The sequence below is a fragment of the Papaver somniferum genome, chromosome 1, assembly GCF_003573695.1.
Source record: "Papaver somniferum cultivar HN1 chromosome 1, ASM357369v1, whole genome shotgun sequence".
Taxonomy (NCBI): Eukaryota; Viridiplantae; Streptophyta; class Magnoliopsida; order Ranunculales; family Papaveraceae; genus Papaver; species Papaver somniferum.
In genome coordinates this window covers 223,758,569-223,781,299 of record NC_039358.1, presented here as the reverse complement: position 1 = coordinate 223,781,299, position 22,731 = coordinate 223,758,569, and the positions used below count along the sequence as shown (strand labels likewise).

At 36.2% G+C, this 22,731-nt stretch overlaps 1 pseudogene; it reads left to right on the top strand.

Moving 5' to 3' along the window:
* Positions 1 to 22,731, top strand: part of LOC113361368 — a 160,195-nt pseudogene that overhangs the window by 89,793 nt on the left and 47,671 nt on the right.

Here is a 22,731-nt window from a genome sequence, read left to right as displayed (position 1 = left end):
ATAAGTTTTTTCTAAAATCCTTCATGTATTGAATTTTGAAACCAACTATAATCGTAAGGGATTACAACTTAACAACCTACCGATTATAAGGAGCCACAAATCGAACCCTTGCCATATTCCATTGGTTTTGAGTGTACACAGCTAGCCATAACCACTTGGTTCGTATTTTGGATGCAGTGTTAATCGGGAGTTGAACATATTACAAAACCTACCGATTATAAGTTCCCCCAAAATAAGTTTTTTCTAAAATCCTTCATGTATTGAATTTTGAAACCTGCTATAATCGGAAGGGAATACAACTTAACAACCTACCGATTATAAGGAGCCACAGATCGAACCCTTGCCATATTCCATTGGTTCTGAGTGTACACAGCCAGCCATAACCACTTCGTTCGTGTTTTGGATGCAGCGTTAATCGGGAGTTAAATATATTACAAAACCTACCGATTATAAGTTGCCCCAAAAATAGTTTTTTCTAAAATCCTTCATGTATTGAATTTTGAAACCTGCTATAATCGGAAGGGAATACAACTTAACAACCTACCGATTATAAGGAGCCACAGATCGAACCCTTGCCATATTCCATAGGTTTTGAGTGTACACATCCATCCATAACCACTTGTTTCGGGTTTTGGATGCAGCGTTAATCGGGAGTTAAATATATTACAAAACCTACCGATTATAAGTTACCCCAAAATGAGTTTTTTCTAAAATCCTTCATGTATTGAATTTTGAAACCTACTATAATCGTAAGGGATTACAACTTAACAACCTACCGATTATAAGGAGCCATAAATCGAACCCTTGCCATATTCCATTGGTTTTGAGTGTACACAGCCAGCCATAACCACTTGGTTCGTATTTTGGATGCAGCGTTAATCGAGAGTTAAATATATTACAAAACCTACCGATTATAAGTTGCCCCAAAATGAGTTTTTTTCTAAAATCCTTCATGTATTGAATTTTGAAACCTACTATAATCGTAAGGGATTACAACTTAACAACCTACCGATTATAAGGAGCCACAAATCGAACCCTTGCCATATTCCATTGGTTTTGAGTGTACACAGCCAGCCTTAACCACTTCGTTCGTGTTTTGGATGCAGCGTTAATCGGGAGTTAAATATATTACAAAACCTACCGATTATAAGTTGCCCCAAAATGAGTTTTTTTCTAAAATCTTTCATGTATTGAATTTTGAAACCTACTATAATCGTAAAGGATTACAACTTAACAACCTACCGATTATAAGGAGCCACAAATCGAACCCTTGCCATATTCCATTAGTTTTGAGTGTACACAGCCAGCCATAACCACTTGGTTCGTATTTTGGATGCAGTGTCAATCGGGAGTTGAATATATTACAAAACCTACCGATTATAAGTTCCCCCAAAATAAGTTTTTTCTAAAATCCTTCATGTATTGAATTTTGAAACCAACTATAATCGTAAGGGATTACAACTTAACAACCTACCGATTATAAGGAGCCACAAATCGAACCCTTGCCATATTCCATTGGTTTTGAGTGTACACAGCTAGCCATAACCACTTGGTTCGTATTTTGGATGCAGTGTTAATCGGGAGTTGAACATATTACAAAACCTACCGATTATAAGTTCCCCCAAAATAAGTTTTATCTAAAATCCTTCATGTATTGAATTTTGAAACCTGCTATAATCGGAAGGGAATACAACTTAACAACCTACCGATTATAAGGACCCACAGATCGAACCCTTGCCATATTCCATTGGTTCTGAGTGTACACAGCCAGCCATAACCACTTCGTTCGTGTTTTGGATGCAGCGTTAATCGGGAGTTAAATATATTACAAAACCTACTAATTATATGTTTCCCCAAAATGAGTTTTTTCTAAAATCCTTCATGTATTGAATTTTGAAACCTGCTATAATCGGAAGGGAATACAACTTAACAACATACCGATTATAAGGAGCCATAAATCGAACCCTTGTCATATTCCATAGGTTTTGAGTGTACACAGCCATCCATAACCACTTAGTTCGTGTTTTGGATGCAGCGTTAATCGGGAGTTAAATATATTACAAAACCTACCGATTATAAGTTTCCCCAAAAATAGTTTTTTCTAAAATCCTTCATGTATTGAATTTTGAAACCTGTTATAATCGGAAGGGAATACAACTTAACAACCTAACGATTATAAGGAGCCACCGATCGAAATCTTGCCATATTCCATAGGTTTTGAGTGTACACAGCCAGCCATAACCACTTGGTTCGTGTTTTTGATGCAGCGTTAATCGGGAGTTAAATATATTACAAAACCTACCGATTATAAGTTTCCCCAAAATGAGTTTTTTTTTCTAAAATCCTTCATGTATTGAATTTTGAAACCTGCTATAGTCGTACGGGAATACAACTTAACAACCTACCGATTATAAGGAGCCACAGATCGAACCCTTGCCATATTCCATAGGTTTTGAGTGTACACAGCCAGCCTTAACCACTTGGTTCGTGTTTTGGATGCAGCGTTAATCGGGAGTTAAATATATTACAAAACCTACCGATTACAAGTTGCCCCAAAATGAGTTTTTTATAAAATCCTTCATGTATTGAATTTTGATACATGCTATAATCGGAAGGGAATACAACTTAACAACCTACCAATTATAAGGAGCCACAGATCGAACCCTTGCCATATTTCATAGGTTTTGAGTGTACACAGCCAGCCATAACCACTTGGTTCTTGTTTTGGATGCAGCGTTAATCGGGAGTTAAATATATTACAAAACCTACCGATTATAAGTTTCCCCAAAATTAGTTTTTTCTTAAATCCTTCATGTATTGAATTTTGAAACCTTCTATAATCGGAAGGGAATACAACTTAACAACCTACCGATTATAAGGAGCCCCAAAATGAGTTTTTTTCTAAAATCCTTCATGTATTGAATTTTGAAACCTACTATAATCGTAAGGGATTACAACTTAACAACCTACCGATTATAAAGAGCCAGAAATCGAACCCTTTCCATATTCCATTGGTTTTGAGTGTACACAGCCAGCCATAACGACTTGGTTCGTATTTTGGATGCAGCGTTAATCGGGAGTTGAATATATTACAAAACCTACCGATTATAAGTTGCCCCAAAATAAGTTTTTTCTAAAATCCTTCATGTATTGAATTTTGAAACCTGCTATAATCGAAAGGGAATACAACTTAACAACCTACCGATTATAAGGAGCCACAGATCGAACCCTTGCCATATTCCATTGGTTCTGAGTGTACACAGCCAGCCATAACCACTTCGTTCGTGTTTTGGATGCAGCGTTAATCGGGAGTTAAATATATTACAAAACCTACCGATTATAAGTTGCCCCAAAAATAGTTTTTTCTAAAATCCTTCATGTATTGAATTTTGAAACCTGCTATAATCGGAAGGGAATACAACTTAACAACCTACCGATTATAAGGAGCCACAGATCGAACCCTTGCCATATTCCATAGGTTTTGAGTGTACACAGCCAGCCATAACCACTTGGTTCGTGTTTTGGATGCAGCGTTAATCGGGAGTTAAATATATTACAAAACCTACCGATTATAAGTTGCCCAAAAATTAGTTTTTTTCTAAAATCCTTCATGTATTGAATTCTGAAACCTGCTATAATCGGAAGGGAATACAACTTAACAACCTACCGATTATAAGGAGCCACAGATCGAACCCTTGACATATTCCATAGGTTTTGAGTGTACACATCCAGCCATAACCACTTGGTACGTGTTTTGGATGCAGCGCTAATCGGGAATTTAATATATTACAAAACCTACTAATTATATGTTGCTCCAAAATGAGTTTTTTCTAAAATCCTTCATGTATTGAATTTTGAAACCAGCTATAACCGGAAGGGAATACAACTTAACAACATACCGATTATAAGGAGCCACAAATCGAACCCTTGCCATATTCCATAGGTTTTGAGTGTACACAGCCAGCCATAACCACTTGGTTCGTGTTTTGGATGCAGCGTTAATCGGGAGTTAAATATATTACAAAATCTACCGATTATAAGTTACCCCAAAATGAGTTTTTTCTAAAATCATTCATGTATTAAATTTTGAAACCTGCTATAATCGGAAGGGAATACAACTTAACAACCTACCGATTATAAGGAGCCACAGATCGAACCCTTGCCATATTCCATAGGTTTTGAGTGTACACAGCCAGCCATAACAACTTGGTTCGTGTTTTGGATGCAGCGCTAATCGGGAATTTAATATATTACAAAACCTACTAATTATATGTTGCCCCAAAATGAGTTTTTTCTAAAATCCTTCATGTATTGAATTTTGAAACCTGCTATAATCAGAAGGGAATACAACTTAACAACATACCGATTATAAGGAGCCACAAATCGAACCCTTGTCATATTCCATAGGTTTTGAGTGTACACAGCCAGCCATAACCACTTCGTTCGTGTTTTGGATGCAGCGTTAATCGGGAGTTAAATATATTACAAAACCTACCGATTATAAGTTGCCCCAAAAATAGTTTTTTCTAAAATCCTTCATGTATTGAATTTTGAAACCTGCTATAATCGGAAGGGAATACAACTTAACAACCTACCGATTATAAGGATCCACAGATCGAAATCTTGCCATATTCCATAGGTTTTGAGTGTACACAGCCAGCCATAACCACTTGGTTCTTGTTTTGGATGTAGCGCTAATCTGGAATTAAATATATTACAAAACCTACCGATTATAAGTTGCCCCAAAATGAGTTTTTTTCTAAAATCCTTCATGTATTGAATTTTCAAACCTGCTATAATCGGAAGGGAATACAACTTAACAACCAACCGATTATAAGGAGCCACAGATCGAACCCTTAACATATTCCATAGGTTTTCAGTGTACACATCCAGCCATAACCACTTGTTTCGGGTTTTGGATGCAGCGTTAATCGGGAGTTAAATATATTACAAAACCTACCGATTATTAGTTGCCCCAAAATGAGTTTTTTTTTTCTAAAATCCTTCATGTATTGAATTTTGAAAGATGCTATAATCGTACGGGAATACAACTTAACAACCTACCGATTATAAGGAGCCACAGATTGAACCCTTGCCATATTCCATAGGTTTTGAGTGTACACAGCTAGCCATAACCACTTGGTTCGTGTTTTGGATGTAGCGCTAATCGGGAATTAAATATATTACAAAACCTACCGATTATAAGTTGCCCCAAAATGAGTTTTTTTCTAAAATCCTTCATGTATTGAATTTTCAAACCTGCTATAATCGGAAGGGAATACAACTTAACAACCTACCGATTATAAGGAGCCACAGATCGAACCCTTGCCATATTCCATAGGTTCTGAGTTTACACAGCCAGCCATAACCACTTGGTTCGTGTTTTGGATGCAGCGTTAATCGGGAGTTAAATATATTACAAAACCTACCAATTACAAGTTGCCCCAAAATGAGTTTTTTATAAAATCCTTCATGTATTGAATTTTGATACATGCTATAATCGGAAGGGAATACAACTTAACAACCTACCAATTATAAGGAGCCACAGATCGAACCCTTGCCATATTTCATAGGTTTTGATTGTACACAGCCAGCCATAACCACTTGGTTCTTGTTTTGGATGCAGCGTTAATCGGGAGTTAAATATATTACAAAACCTACCGATTATAAGTTGCCCCAAAATTAGTTTTTTCTGAAATCCTTCATGTATTGAATTTTGAAACCTTCTATAATCGGAAGGGAATACAACTTAACAACCTACCGATTATAAGGAGCCCCAAAATGAGTTTTTTTTCTAAAATCCTTCATGTATTGAATTTTGAAACCTACTATAATCGTAAGGGATTACAACTTAACAACCTACCGATTATAAGGAGCCACAAATCGAACCCTTGCCATATTCCATTGGTTTTGAGTGTACACAGCCAGCCATAACCACTTGGTTCGTATTTTGGATGCAGCGTTAATCGGGAGTTGAATATATTACAAAACCTACCGATTATAAGTTGCCCCAAAATAAGTTTTTTCTAAAATCCTTCATGTATTGAATTTTGAAACCTGCTATAATCGGAAGGGAATACAATTTAACAACCTACCGATTATCAGGAGACACAAATCGAAATCTTGCAATATTCCACAGGTTTTGAGTGTACACAGCCAGCCATAACCACTTGGTTCGTGTTTTGGATGCAGCGTTAATCGGGAGTTAAATATATTACAAAACCTACCGATTATAAGTTGCCCCAAAAATAGTTTTTTCTAAAATCCTTCATGTATTGAATTTTGAAACCTGCTATAATCGGAAGGGAATACAACTTAACAACCTACCGATTATAAGGAGCCACAGATCGAACCCTTGCCATATTCCATTGGTTCTGAGTGTACAAAGCCAGCCATAACCACTTCGTTCGTGTTTTGGATGCAGCGTTAATCGGGAGTTAAATATATTACAAAACCTATTAATTATATGTTGCCCCAAAATGAGTTTTTTCTAAAATCCTTCATGTATTGAATTTTGAAACCTGCTATAATCGGAAGGGAATACAACTTAACAACATAAGGATTATAAGGAACCACAAATCGAACCCTTGTCATATTCCATAGGTTTTGAGTGTACCCAGCCATCCATAACCACTTGGTTCGTGTTTTGGATGCAACGTTAATCGGGAGTTAAATATATTACAAAACCTATCGATTATAAGTTGCCCCAAAAATAGTTTTTTCTAAAATCCTTCATGTATTGAATTTTGAAACCTGCTATAATCGGAAGGGAATACAACTTAACAACCTACCGATTATAAGGAGCCACATATCGAAATCTTGCCATATTCCATAGGTTTTGAGTGTACACAGCCAGCCATAACCACTTGGTTCGTGTTTTGGATGTAGCGCTAATCTGGAATTAAATATATTACAAAACCTACCGATTATAAGTTGCCCCAAAATGAGTTTTTTTCTAAAATCCTTCATGTATTGAATTTTCAAACCTGCTATAATCGGAAGGGAATACAACTTAACAACCTACCGATTATAAGGAGCCACAGATCGAACCCTTAACATATTCCATAGGTTTTGAGTGTACACATCCATCCATAACCACTTGTTTCGGGTTTTGGATGCAGCGTTAATCGGGAGTTAAATATATTACAGAACCTACCGATTATAAGTTACCCCAAAATGAGTTTTTTCTAAAATCCTTCATGTATTGAATTTTGAAACCTGCTATAATCGGAAGGGAATACAACTTAACAACCTATCGATTATAAGGATCCACAGATCGAACCCTTGCCATATTTCATAAGTTTTGAGTGTACACAGCCAACCATAACCACTTGGTTCTTGTTTTGGATGCAGCGTTAATCGGGAGTTAAATATATTACAAAACCTACCGATTATAAGTTGCCCTAAAATTAGTTTTTTCTGAAATCCTTCATGTATTGAATTTTGAAACCTTCTATAATCGGAAGGGAATACAACTTGACAACCTACCGATTATAAGGATCCACAGATCGAACCCTTGCCATATTCCATAGGTTTTGAGTGTACACAGCCAGCCATAACCACTTGGTTCTTTTTTTGGATGCAGCGTTAATCGGGAGTTAAATATATTACAAAACCTACCGATTATAAGTTGCCCCAAAATTAGTTTTTTCTGAAATCCTTCATGTATTGAATTTTGAAACCTTCTATAATCGGAAGGGAATACAACTTAACAACCTACCGATTATAAGGAGCCACAGATCGAACACTTTCCATATTCCATTGGTTTTGAGTGTACAAAGCCAGCCATAACCACTTGGTTCGTATTTTGGATGCAGCGTTAATCGGGAGTTGAATATATTACAAAACCTACCGATTATAAGTTGCCCCAAAAATAGTTTTTTCTAAAATCCTTCATGTATTGAATTTTGAAACCTGCTATAATCGGAAGGGAATACAACTTAACAACCTACCGATTATAAGGAGCCAAAGATCGAACCCTTGCCATATTCCATTGGTTTTGAGTGTACACAGCCAGCCTTAACCGCTTGGTTCGTATTTTGGATGCAGCGTTAATCGGGAGTTAAATATATTACAAAACCTACCGATTATAAGTTGCCCCAAAATGAGTTTTTTTTTTCTAAAATCCTTCATGTATTGAATTTTGAAACATGCTATAATCGGAAGGAAATACAACTTAACAACCTACCGATTATAAGGAGCCACAGATCGAACCCTTGCCATATTCCATAGGTTTTGAGTGTACGCAGCCAGCCATAACCACTTGGTTCGTGTTTTAGATGCAGCGTTAATCGGGAGTTAAATATATTACAAACCTACAGATTATAAGTTGCTCCAAAATTAGTTTTTTTCTAAAATCCTTCATGTATTGAATTTTGAAACCTACTACAATAGTAAGGGAATACAACTTAACAACCTACCGATTATAAGGAGCCACAGATCGAACCCTTGCCATATTCCATAGGTTTTGAGTGTACACGGCCAGCCATAACCACTTGGTTCGTGTTTTGGATGTAGCGCTAATCGGGAATTAAATATATTACAAAACCTACCGATTATAAGTTGCCCCAAAATGAGTTTTTTTCAAAAATCCTTCATGTATTGAATTTTCAAACCTGCTATAATCGGAAGGAAATACAACTTAACAACCTACCGATTATAAGGAGCCACAGATCGAACCCTTAACATATTCCATAGGTTTTGAGTGTACACATCCATCCATAACCACTTGTTTCGGGTTTTGGATGCAGCGTTAATCGGGAGTTAAATATATTACAGAACCTACCGATTATAAGTTACCCCAAAATGAGTTTTTTCTAAAATCCTTCATGTATTGAATTTTGAAACCTGCTATAATCGGAAGGGAATACAACTTAACAACCTACCGATTATAAGGATCCACAGATCGAACCCTTGCCATATTTCATAAGTTTTGAGTGTACACAGCCAACCATAACCACTTGGTTCTTGTTTTGGATGCAGCGTTAATCGGGAGTTAAATATATTACAAAACCTACCGATTATAAGTTGCCCTAAATTTAGTTTTTTCTGAAATCCTTCATGTATTGAATTTTGAAACCTTCTATAATCGGAAGGGAATACAACTTGACAACCTACCGATTATAAGGATCCACAGATCGAACCCTTGCCATATTCCATAGGTTTTGAGTGTACACAGCCAGCCATAACCACTTGGTTCTTGTTTTGGATGCAGCGTTAATCGGGAGTTAAATATATTACAAAACCTACCGATTATAAGTTGTCCCAAAATTAGTTTTTTCTAAAATCCTTCATGTATTGAATTTTGAAACCTGCTATAATCGGAAGGGAATACAACTTAACAACCTACCGATTATAAGGATCCACAGATCGAACCCTTGCCATATTTCATAAGTTTTGAGTGTACACAGCCAACCATAACCACTTGGTTCTTGTTTTGGATGCAGCGTTAATCGGGAGTTAAATATATTACAAAACCTACCGATTATAAGTTGCCCTAAATTTAGTTTTTTCTGAAATCCTTCATGTATTGAATTTTGAAACCTTCTATAATCGGAAGGGAATACAACTTGACAACCTACCGATTATAAGGATCCACAGATCGAACCCTTGCCATATTCCATAGGTTTTGAGTGTACACAGCCAGCCATAACCACTTGGTTCTTGTTTTGGATGCAGCGTTAATCGGGAGTTAAATATATTACAAAACCTACCGATTATAAGTTGCCCCAAAATTAGTTTTTTTCTAAAATCCTTCATGTATTGAATTTTGAAACCTACTACAATCGTAAGGGAATACAACTTAACAACCTACCGATTATAAGGAGCCACAGATCGAACCCTTGCCATATTCCATAGGTTTTGAGTGTACACAGCCATCCATAACCGCTTGGTTCGTATTTTGGATGCAGCGTTAATCGGGAGTTAAATATATTACAAAACCTACCGATTATAAGTTGCCCCAAAATGAGTTTTTTTTTTCTAAAATCCTTCATGTATTGAATTTTGAAACCTGCTATAATCGGAAGGGAATACAACTTAACAACCTACCGATTATAAGGAGCCACAGATCGAACCCTTGCCATATTCCATAGGTTTTGAGTGTACGCAGCCAGCCATAACAACTTGGTTCGTGTTTTGGATGCAACGTTAATCGGAAGTTAAATATATTACAAACCTACAGATTATAAGTTGCCCCAAAATTAGTTTTTTTCTAAAATCCTTCATGTATTGAATTTTGAAACCTACTACAATCGTAAGGGAATACAACTTAACAACCTACCGATTATAAGGAGCCACAGATCGAACCCTTGCCATATTCCATAGGTTTTGAGTGTACACAGCCATCCATAACCGCTTGGTTCGTATTTTGGATGCAGCGTTAATCGGGAGTTAAATATATTACAAAACCTACTAATTATATGTTGCCCCAAAATGAGTTTTTTCTAAAATCCTTCATGTATTGAATTTTGAAACCTGCTATAATCGGAAGGGAATACAACTTAACAACATACCGATTATAAGGAACCACAAATCGAACCCTTGTCATATTCCATAGGTTTTGAGTGTACACAGCCATCCATAACCACTTGGTTCGTGTTTTGGATGCAACGTTAATCGGGAGTTAAATATATTACAAAACCTACCGATTATAAGTTGCCCCAAAAATAGTTTTTTCTAAAATCCTTCATGTATTGAATTTTGAAACCTGCTATAATCGGAAGGGAATACAACTTAACAACCTACCGATTATAAGGAGCCACATATCGAAATCTTGCCATATTCCATAGGTTTTGAGTGTACACAGCCAGCCATAACCACTTGGTTCATGTTTTGGATGTAGCGCTAATCTGGAATTAAATATATTACAAAACCTACCGATTATAAGTTGCCCCAAAATGAGTTTTTTTCTAAAATCCTTCATGTGTTGGATTTTCCAACCTGCTATAATTGGAAGGGAATACAACTTAACAACCTACCGATTATAAGGAGCCACAGATCGAACCCTTGCCATATTCCATTGGTTTTGAGTGTACACAGCCATCCTTAACCGCTTGGTTCGTATTTTGGATGCAGCGTTAATCGGGAGTTAAATATATTACAAAACCTACTAATTATATGTTGCCCCAAAATGAGTTTTTTCTAAAATCCTTCATGTATTGAATTTTGAAACCTGCTATAATCGGAAGGGAATACAACTTAACAACATACCGATTATAAGGAACCACAAATCGAACCCTTGTCATATTCCATAGGTTTTGAGTGTACACAGCCATCCATAACCACTTTGTTCGTGTTTTGGATGCAACGTTAATCGGGAGTTAAATATATTACAAAGCCTACCGATTATAAGTTTCCCCAAAAATAGTTTTTTCTAAAATCCTTCATGTATTGAATTTTGAAACCTGCTATAATCGGAAGGGAATACAACTTAACAACCTACCGATTATAAGGAGCCACATATCGAAATCTTGCCATATTCCATAGGTTTTGAGTGTACACAGCCAGCCATAACCACTTGGTTCGTGTTTTGGATGTAGCGCTAATCTGGAATTAAATATATTACAAAACCTACCGATTATAAGTTGCCCCAAAATGAGTTTTTTTCTAAAATCCTTCATGTATTGAATTTTCAAACCTGCTATAATCGGAAGGGAATACAACTTAACAACCTACCGATTATAAGGAGCCACAGATCGAACCCTTAACATATTCCATAGGTTCTGAGTTTACACAGCCAGCCATAACCACTTGGTTCGTGTTTTGGATGCAGCGTTAATCGGGAGTTAAATATATTACAAAACCTACCAATTATAAGTTGCCCCAAAATGAGTTTTTTATAAAATCCTTCATGTATTGAATTTTTATACATGCTATAATCGGAAGGGAATACAACTTAACAACCTACCAATTATAAGGAGCCACAGATCGAACCCTTGCCATATTTCATAGGTTTTGAGTGTACACAACCAGCCATAACCACTTGGTTCTTGTTTTGGATGCAGCGTTAATCGGGAGTTAAATATATTACAAAACCTACCGATTATAAGTTTCCCCAAAATTAGTTTTTTTTTTAAAATCCTTCATGTATTGAATTTTGAAACCTACTACAATCGTAAGGGAATACAACTTAACAACCTACCGATTATAAGGAGCCACAGATCGAACCCTTGCCATATTCCATAGGTTTTGAGTGTACACAGCCAGGCATAACCGCTTGGTTCGTATTTTGGATGAAGCGTTAATCGGGAGTTAAATATATTACAAAACCTATCGATTATAAGTTGCCCCAAAATGAGTTTTTTTTTTCTAAAATCCTTCATGTATTGAATTTTGAAACCTGCTATAATCGGAAGGGAATACAACTTAACAACCTACCGATTATAAGGAGCCACAGATCGAACCCTTGCCATATTCCATAGGTTTTGAGTGTACGCAGCCAGCCATAACCACTTGGTTCGTGTTCTGGATGCAGCGTTAATCGGGAGTTAAATATATTACAAACCTACAGATTATAAGTTGCCCCAAAATTAGTTTTTTTCTAAAATCCTTCATGTATTGAATTTTGAAACCTACTACAATCGTAAGGGAATACAACTTAACAACCTACCGATTATAAGGAGCCACAGATCGAACACTTGCCATATTCCATAGCTTTTGAGTGTACACATCCATCCATAACCACTTGGTTCGTGTTTTGGATGTAGCACTAATCGGGAATTAAATATATTACAAAACATACCGATTATAAGTTGCCCCAAAATGAGTTTTTTTCTAAAATCCTTCATGTATTGAATTTTCAAACCTGCTATAATCGGAAGGGAATACAACTTAACAACATACCGATTATAAGGAGCCACAGATCGAACCCTTAACATATTCCATAGGTTTTGAGTGTACACATCCAGCCATAACCACTTGTTTCGGGTTTTGGATGCAGCGTTAATCGGGAGTTAAATATATTACAAAACCTACCGATTATAAGTTACCCCAAAATGAGTTTTTTCTAAAATCATTCATGTATTGAATTTTGAAACCTGCTATAATCGGAAGGGAATACAACTTAACAACCTACCGATTATAAGGAGCCACAGATCGAACCCTTGCCATATTCCATAGGTTTTGAGTGTACACAACCAGCCATAACCACTTGGTTCGTGTTTTGGATGCAGCGCTAATCGGGAATTTAATATATTACAAAACCTAATAATTATATGTTTCCCCAAAATGAGTTTTTTCTAAAATCCTTCATGTATTGAATTTTGAAACCTGCTATAATCGGAAGGGAATACAACTTAACAACATACCGATTATAAGGAGCCATAAATCGAACCCTTGTCATATTCCATAGGTTTTGAGTGTACACAGCCATCCATAACCACTTAGTTCGTGTTTTGGATGCAGCGTTAATCGGGAGTTAAATATATTACAAAACCTACCGATTATAAGTTTCCCCAAAAATAGTTTTTTCTAAAATCCTTCATGTATTGAATTTTGAAACCTGTTATAATCGGAAGGGAATACAACTTAACAACCTAACGATTATAAGGAGCCACCGATCGAAATCTTGCCATATTCCATAGGTTTTGAGTGTACACAGCCAGCCATAACCACTTGGTTCGTGTTTTTGATGCAGCGTTAATCGGGAGTTAAATATATTACAAAACCTACCGATTATAAGTTTCCCCAAAATGAGTTTTTTTTTCTAAAATCCTTCATGTATTGAATTTTGAAACCTGCTATAGTCGTACGGGAATACAACTTAACAACCTACCGATTATAAGGAGCCACAGATCGAACCCTTGCCATATTCCATAGGTTTTGAGTGTACACAGCCAGCCTTAACCACTTGGTTCGTGTTTTGGATGCAGCGTTAATCGGGAGTTAAATATATTACAAAACCTACCGATTACAAGTTGCCCCAAAATGAGTTTTTTATAAAATCCTTCATGTATTGAATTTTGATACATGCTATAATCGGAAGGGAATACAACTTAACAACCTACCAATTATAAGGAGCCACAGATCGAACCCTTGCCATATTTCATAGGTTTTGAGTGTACACAGCCAGCCATAACCACTTGGTTCTTGTTTTGGATGCAGCGTTAATCGGGAGTTAAATATATTACAAAACCTACCGATTATAAGTTTCCCCAAAATTAGTTTTTTCTTAAATCCTTCATGTATTGAATTTTGAAACCTTCTATAATCGGAAGGGAATACAACTTAACAACCTACCGATTATAAGGAGCCCCAAAATGAGTTTTTTTCTAAAATCCTTCATGTATTGAATTTTGAAACCTACTATAATCGTAAGGGATTACAACTTAACAACCTACCGATTATAAAGAGCCAGAAATCGAACCCTTTCCATATTCCATTGGTTTTGAGTGTACACAGCCAGCCATAACGACTTGGTTCGTATTTTGGATGCAGCGTTAATCGGGAGTTGAATATATTACAAAACCTACCGATTATAAGTTGCCCCAAAATAAGTTTTTTCTAAAATCCTTCATGTATTGAATTTTGAAACCTGCTATAATCGAAAGGGAATACAACTTAACAACCTACCGATTATAAGGAGCCACAGATCGAACCCTTGCCATATTCCATTGGTTCTGAGTGTACACAGCCAGCCATAACCACTTCGTTCGTGTTTTGGATGCAGCGTTAATCGGGAGTTAAATATATTACAAAACCTACCGATTATAAGTTGCCCCAAAAATAGTTTTTTCTAAAATCCTTCATGTATTGAATTTTGAAACCTGCTATAATCGGAAGGGAATACAACTTAACAACCTACCGATTATAAGGAGCCACAGATCGAACCCTTGCCATATTCCATTGGTTCTGAGTGTACAAAGCCAGCCATAACCACTTCGTTCGTGTTTTGGATGCAGCGTTAATCGGGAGTTAAATATATTACAAAACCTATTAATTATATGTTGCCCCAAAATGAGTTTTTTCTAAAATCCTTCATGTATTGAATTTTGAAACCTGCTATAATCGGAAGGGAATACAACTTAACAACATAAGGATTATAAGGAACCACAAATCGAACCCTTGTCATATTCCATAGGTTTTGAGTGTACCCAGCCATCCATAACCACTTGGTTCGTGTTTTGGATGCAACGTTAATCGGGAGTTAAATATATTACAAAACCTATCGATTATAAGTTGCCCCAAAAATAGTTTTTTCTAAAATCCTTCATGTATTGAATTTTGAAACCTGCTATAATCGGAAGGGAATACAACTTAACAACCTACCGATTATAAGGAGCCACATATCGAAATCTTGCCATATTCCATAGGTTTTGAGTGTACACAGCCAGCCATAACCACTTGGTTCGTGTTTTGGATGTAGCGCTAATCTGGAATTAAATATATTACAAAACCTACCGATTATAAGTTGCCCCAAAATGAGTTTTTTTCTAAAATCCTTCATGTATTGAATTTTCAAACCTGCTATAATCGGAAGGGAATACAACTTAACAACCTACCGATTATAAGGAGCCACAGATCGAACCCTTGTCATATTCCATAGGTTTTGAGTGTACAAGCCAGCCATAACCACTTGGTTCGTGTTTTCGATGCAGCGTTAATCGGGAGTTAAATATATTACAAAACCTACCGATTATAAGTTGCCCCAAAAATAGTTTTTTCTAAAATCCTTCATGTATTGAATTTTGAAACCTGCTACAATCGTAAGGGAATACAACTTAACAACCTACCGATTATAAGGAGCCACAGATCGAACACTTGCCATATTCCATAGGTTTTGATTGTACACATCCAGCCATAACCACTTGGTTCGTGTTTTGGATGTAGCGCTAATCGGGAATTAAATATATTACAAAACCTACCGATTATAAGTTGCCCCAAAATGAGTTTTTTTCTAAAATCCTTCATGTATTGAATTTTCAAACCTGCTATAATCGGAAGGGAATACAACTTAACAACCTACCGATTATAAGGAGCCACAGATCGAACCCTTTCCATATTCCATAGGTTTTGAGTGTACACAGCCAGCCATAACCACTTGGTTCGTGTTTTGGATGCAGCGTTAATCGGGAGTTAAATATATTACAAAACCTACCGATTATAAGTTGCCCAAAAATTAGTTTTTTTTCTAAAATCCTTCATGTATTGAATTTTGAAACCTACTATAATCGTAAGGGAATACAACTTAACAACCTACAGATTATAAGGATCCACAGATCGAACCCTTGCCATATTACATAAGTTTTGAGTGTACACAGCCAGTCATAACCACTTGGTTCGTGTTTTGGATGCAGCGCTAATCGGGAATTTAATATATTACAAAACCTACTAATTATATGTTGCCCCAAAATGAGTTTTTTCTAAAATCCTTCATGTATTGAATTTTGAAACCTGCTATAATCGGAAGGGAATACAACTTAACAACATACCGATTATAAGGAGCCACAAATCGAACCTTTGTCATATTCCATAGGTTTTGAGTGTACAAGCCAGCCATAACCACTTGGTTCGTGTTTTCGATGCAGCGTTAATCGGGAGTTAAATATATTACAAAACCTACCGATTATAAGTTGCCCCAAAAATAGTTTTTTCTAAAATCCTTCATGTATTGAATTTTGAAACCTGCTACAATCGTAAGGGAATACAACTTAACAACCTACAGATTATAAGGATCCACAGATCGAACCCTTGCCATATTCCATAGATTTTGAGTGTACACAGCCAGTCATAACCACTTGGTTCGTGTTTTGGATGCAGCGCTAATCGGGAATTTAATATATTACAAAACCTACTAATTATATGTTGCCCCAAAATGAGTTTTTTCTAAAATCCTTCATGTATTGAATTTTGAAACCTGCTATAATCAGAAGGGAATACAACTTAACAACATACCGATTATAAGGAGCCACAAATCGAACCCTTGTCATATTCCATAGGTTTTGAGTGTACACAGCCAGCCATAACCACTTGGTTCGTGTTTTGGATGCAGCGTTAATCGGGAGTTAAATATATTACAAAACCTACCGATTATAAGTTGCCCAAAAATTAGTTTTTTTCTAAAATCCTTCATGTATTTAATTTTGAAACCTACTATAATCGTAAGGGAATACAACTTAACAACCTACAGATTATAAGGATCCACAGATCGAACCCTTGCCATATTCCATAGGTTTTGAGTGTACACAGCCAGTCATAACCACTTGGTTCGTGTTTTGGATGCAGCGCTAATCGGGAATTTAATATATTACAAAACCTACCGATTATAAGGATCCCCAAAATGAGTTTTTTCTAAAATCCTTCATGTATTGAATTTTGAAACCTGCTATAATCGGAAGGGAATACAACTTAACAACATACCGATTATAAGGAGCCACAAATCGAACCCTTGTCATATTCCATAGGTTTTGAGTGTACAAGCCAGCCATAACCACTTGGTTCGTGTTTTCGATGCAGCGTTAATCGGGAGTTAAATATATTACAAAACCTACCGATTATAAGTTGCGCCAAAAATAGTTTTTTCTAAAATCCTTCATGTATTGAATTTTGAAACCTGCTACAATTGTAAGGGAATACAACTTAACAACCTATCGATTATAAGGAGCCACAGATCGAACACTTGCCATATTCCATAGGTTTTGAGTGTACACATCCAGCCATAACCACTTGGTTCGTGTTTTGGATGCAGCGCTAATCGGGAATTTAATATATTACAAAACCTACTAATTATATGTTGCCCCAAAATGAGGTTTTTCTAAAATCCTTCATGTATTGAATTTTGAAACCAGCTATAATCGGAAGGGAATACAACTTAACAACATACCGATTATAAGGAGCCACAAATCGAACCCTTGTCATATTCCATAGGTTTTGAGTGTACAAGACAGCCATAACCACTTGGTTCGTGTTTTGGATGCAGCGTTAATCGGGAGTTAAATATATTACAAAACCTACCGATTATAAGTTGCCCCAAAAATAGTTTTTTCTAAAATCCTTCAAGTATTGAATTTTGAAACCTGCTACAATCATAAGGGAATACAACTTAACAACCTACCGATTATAAAGAGCCACGGATCGAACACTTGCCATATTCCATAGGTTTTGAGTGTACACATCCATCCATAACCACTTGGTTCGTGTTTTGGATGTAGCGCTAATCGGGAATTAAATATATTACAAAACCTACCGATTATAAGTTGCCCCAAAATGAGTTTTTTTCTAAAATCCTTCATGTATTGAATTTTCAAACCTGCTATAATCGGAAGGGAATACAACTTAACAACCTACCGATTATAAGGAGCCACATATCGAACCCTTAACATATTCCATAGGTTTTGAGTGTACACATCCAGCCATAACCACTTGTTTCGGGTTTTGGATGCAGCGTTAATCGGTAGTTTAATATATTACAAAACCTACCGATTATAAGTTACCCCAAAATGAGTTTTTTCTAAAATCAATCATGTATTGAATTTTGAAACCTGCTATAATCGGAAGGGAATACAACTTAAAAACCTACCGATTATAAGGAGCCACAGATCGAACCCTTTCCATATTCCATAGGTTTTGAGTGTACACAGCCAGCCATAACCACTTGGTTTGTGTTTTGGATGCAGCGTTAATCGGGAGTTAAATATATTACAAAACCTACCGATTATAAGTTGCCCAAAAATTAGTTTTTTTTTCTAAAATCCTTCATGTATTGAATTTTGAAACCTACTATAATCGTAAGGGAATACAACTTAACAACCTACAGATTATAAGGATCCACAGATCGAACCCTTGCCATATTCCATAGGTTTTGAGTGTACACATCCAGTCATAACCACTTGGTTCGTGTTTTGGATGCAGCGCTAATCGGGAATTTAATATATTACAAAACCTACTAATTATATGTTGCCCCAAAATGAGTTTTTTCTAAAATCCTTCATGTATTGAATTTTGAAACCTGCTATAATCGGAAGGGAATACAACTTAACAACATACCGATTATAAGGAGCCACAAATCGAACCCTTGTCATATTCCATAGGTTTTGAGTGTACAAGCCAGCCATAACCACTTGGTTCGTGTTTTCGATGCAGCGTTAATCGGGAGTTAAATATATTACAAAACCTACCGATTATAAGTTGCCCCAAAAATAGTTTTTTCTAAAATCCTTCATGTATTGAATTTTGAAACCTGCTACAATCGTAAGGGAATACAACTTAACAACCTACCGATTATAAGGAGCCACAGATCGAACACTTGCCATATTCCATAGGTTTTGATTGTACACATCCAGCCATAACCACTTGGTTCGTGTTTTGGATGTAGCGCTAATCGGGAATTAAATATATTACAAAACCTACCGATTATAAGTTGCCCCAAAATGAGTTTTTTTCTAAAATCCTTCATGTATTGAATTTTCAAACCTGCTATAATCGGAAGGGAATACAACTTAACAACCTACCGATTATAAGGAGCCACAGATCGAACCCTTTCCATATTCCATAGGTTTTGAGTGTACACATCCAGCCATAACCACTTGGTTCGTGTTTTGGATGCAGCGTTAATCGGGAGTTAAATATATTACAAAACCTACCGATTATAAGTTGCCCAAAAATTAGTTTTTTTTCTAAAATCCTTCATGTATTGAATTTTGAAACCTACTATAATCGTAAGGGAATACAACTTAACAACCTACAGATTATAAGGATCCACGGATCGAACCCTTGCCATATTACATAAGTTTTGAGTGTACACAGCCAGTCATAACCACTTGGTTCGTGTTTTGGATGCAGCGCTAATCGGGAATTTAATATATTACAAAACCTACTAATTTTATGTTGCCCCAAAATGAGTTTTTTCTAAAATCCTTCATGTATTGAATTTTGAAACCTGCTATAATCAGAAGGGAATACAACTTAACAACATACCGATTATAAGGAGCCACATATCGAACCCTTAACATATTCCATAGGTTTTGAGTGTACACATCCAGCCATAACCACTTGTTTCGGGTTTTGGATGCAGCGTTAATCGGGAGTTTAATATATTACAAAACCTACCGATTATAAGTTACCCCAAAATGAGTTTTTTCTAAAATCATTCATGTATTGAATTTTGAAACCTGCTATAATCGGAAGGGAATACAACTTAAAAACCTACCGATTATAAGGAGCCACAGATCGAACCCTTTCCATATTCCATAGGTTTTGAGTGTACACATCCAGCCATAACCACTTGGTTCGTGTTTTGGATGCAGCGTTAATCGGGAGTTAAATATATTACAAAACCTACCGATTATAAGTTGCCGAAAAATTAGTTTTTTTTTTCTAAAATCCTTCATGTATTGAATTTTGAAACCTACTATAATCGTAAGGGAATACAACTTAACAACCTACAGATTATAAGGATCCACAGATCGAACCCTTGCCATATTCCATAGGTTTTGAGTGTACACAGCCAGTCATAACCACTTGGTTCGTGTTTTGGATGCAGCGCTAATCGGGAATTTAATATATTACTAAACCTACTAATTATATGTTGCCCCAAAATGAGTTTTTTCTAAAATCCTTCATGTATTGAATTTTGAAACCTGCTATAATCGGAAGGGAATACAACTTAACAACATACCGATTATAAGGAGCCACAAATCGAACCCTTGTCATATTCCATAGGTTTTGAGTGTACAAGCCAGCCATAACCACTTGGTTCGTGTTTTCGATGCAGCGTTAATCGGGAGTTAAATATATTACAAAACCTACCGATTATAAGTTGCCCCAAAAATAGTTTTTTCTAAAATCCTTCATGTATTGAATTTTGAAACCTGCTACAATCGTAAGGGAATACAACTTAACAACCTACCGATTATAAGGAGCCACAGATCGAACACTTGCCATATTCCATAGGTTTTGATTGTACACATCCAGCCATAACCACTTGGTTCGTGTTTTGGATGTAGCGCTAATCGGGAATTAAATATATTACAAAACCTACCGATTATAAGTTGCCCCAAAATGAGTTTTTTTCTAAAATCCTTCATGTATTGAATTTTCAAACCTGCTATAATCGGAAGGGAATACAACTTAACAACCTACCGATTATAAGGAGCCACATATCGAACCCTTTCCATATTCCATAGGTTTTGAGTGTACACAGACAGCCATAACCACTTGGTTCGTGTTTTGGATGCAGCGTTAATCGGGAGTTAAATATATTACAAAACCTACCGATTATAAGTTTCCCAAAAATTAGTTTTTTTTCTAAAATCCTTCATGTATTGAATTTTGAAACCTACTATAATCGTAAGGGAATACAACTTAACAACCTACAGATTATAAGGATCCACAGATCGAACCCTTGCCATATTACATAAGTTTTGAGTGTACACAGCCAGTCATAACCACTTGGTTCGTGTTTTGGATGCAGCGCTAATCGGGAATTTAATATATTACAAAACCTACTAATTATATGTTGCCCCAAAATGAGTTTTTTCTAAAATCCTTCATGTATTGAATTTTCAAACCTGCTATAATCGGAAGGGAATACAACTTAACAACCTACCGATTATAAGGAGCCACATATCGAACCCTTAACATATTCCATAGGTTTTGAGTGTACACATCCAGCCATAACCACTTGTTTCGGGTTTTGGATGCAGCGTTAATCGGGAGTTTAATATATTACAAAACCTACCGATTATAAGTTACCCCAAAATGAGTTTTTTCTAAAATCATTCATGTATTGAATTTTGAAACCTGCTATAATCGGAAGGGAATACAACTTAAAAACCTACCGATTATAAGGAGCCACAGATCGAACCCTTTTCATATTCCATAGGTTTTGAGTGTACACAGCCAGCCATAACCACTTGGTTCGTGTTTTGGATGCAGCGTTAATCGGGAGTTAAATATATTACAAAACCTACCGATTATAAGTTGCCCAAAAATTAGTTTTTTTTTCTAAAATCCTTCATGTATTGAATTTTGAAACCTACTATAATCGTAAGGGAATACAACTTAACAACCTACAGATTATAAGGATCCACAGATCGAACCCTTGCCATATTCCATAGGTTTTGAGTGTACACAGCCAGTCATAACCACTTGGTTCGTGTTTTGGATGCAGCGCTAATCGGGAATTTAATATATTACAAAACCTACTAATTATATGTTGCCCCAAAATGAGTTTTTTCTAAAATCCTTCATGTATTGAATTTTGAAACCTGCTATAATCGGAAGGGAATACAACTTAACAACATACCGATTATAAGGAGCCACAAATCGAACCCTTGTCATATTCCATAGGTTTTGAGTGTACAAGCCAGCCATAACCACTTGGTTCGTGTTTTCGATGCAGCGTTAATCGGGAGTTAAATATATTACAAAACCTACCGATTATAAGTTGCCCCAAAAATAGTTTTTTCTAAAATCCTTCATGTATTGAATTTTGAAACCTGCTACAATCGTAAGGGAATACAACTTAACAACCTACCGATTATAAGGAGCCACAGATCGAACACTTGCCATATTCCATAGGTTTTGATTGTACACATCCAGCCATAACCACTTGGTTCGTGTTTTGGATGTAGCGCTAATCGGGAATTAAATATATTACAAAACCTACCGATTATAAGTTGCCCCAAAATGAGTTTTTTTCTAAAATCCTTCATGTATTGAATTTTCAAACCTGCTATAATCGGAAGGGAATACAACTTAACAACCTACCGATTATAAGGAGCCACAGATCGA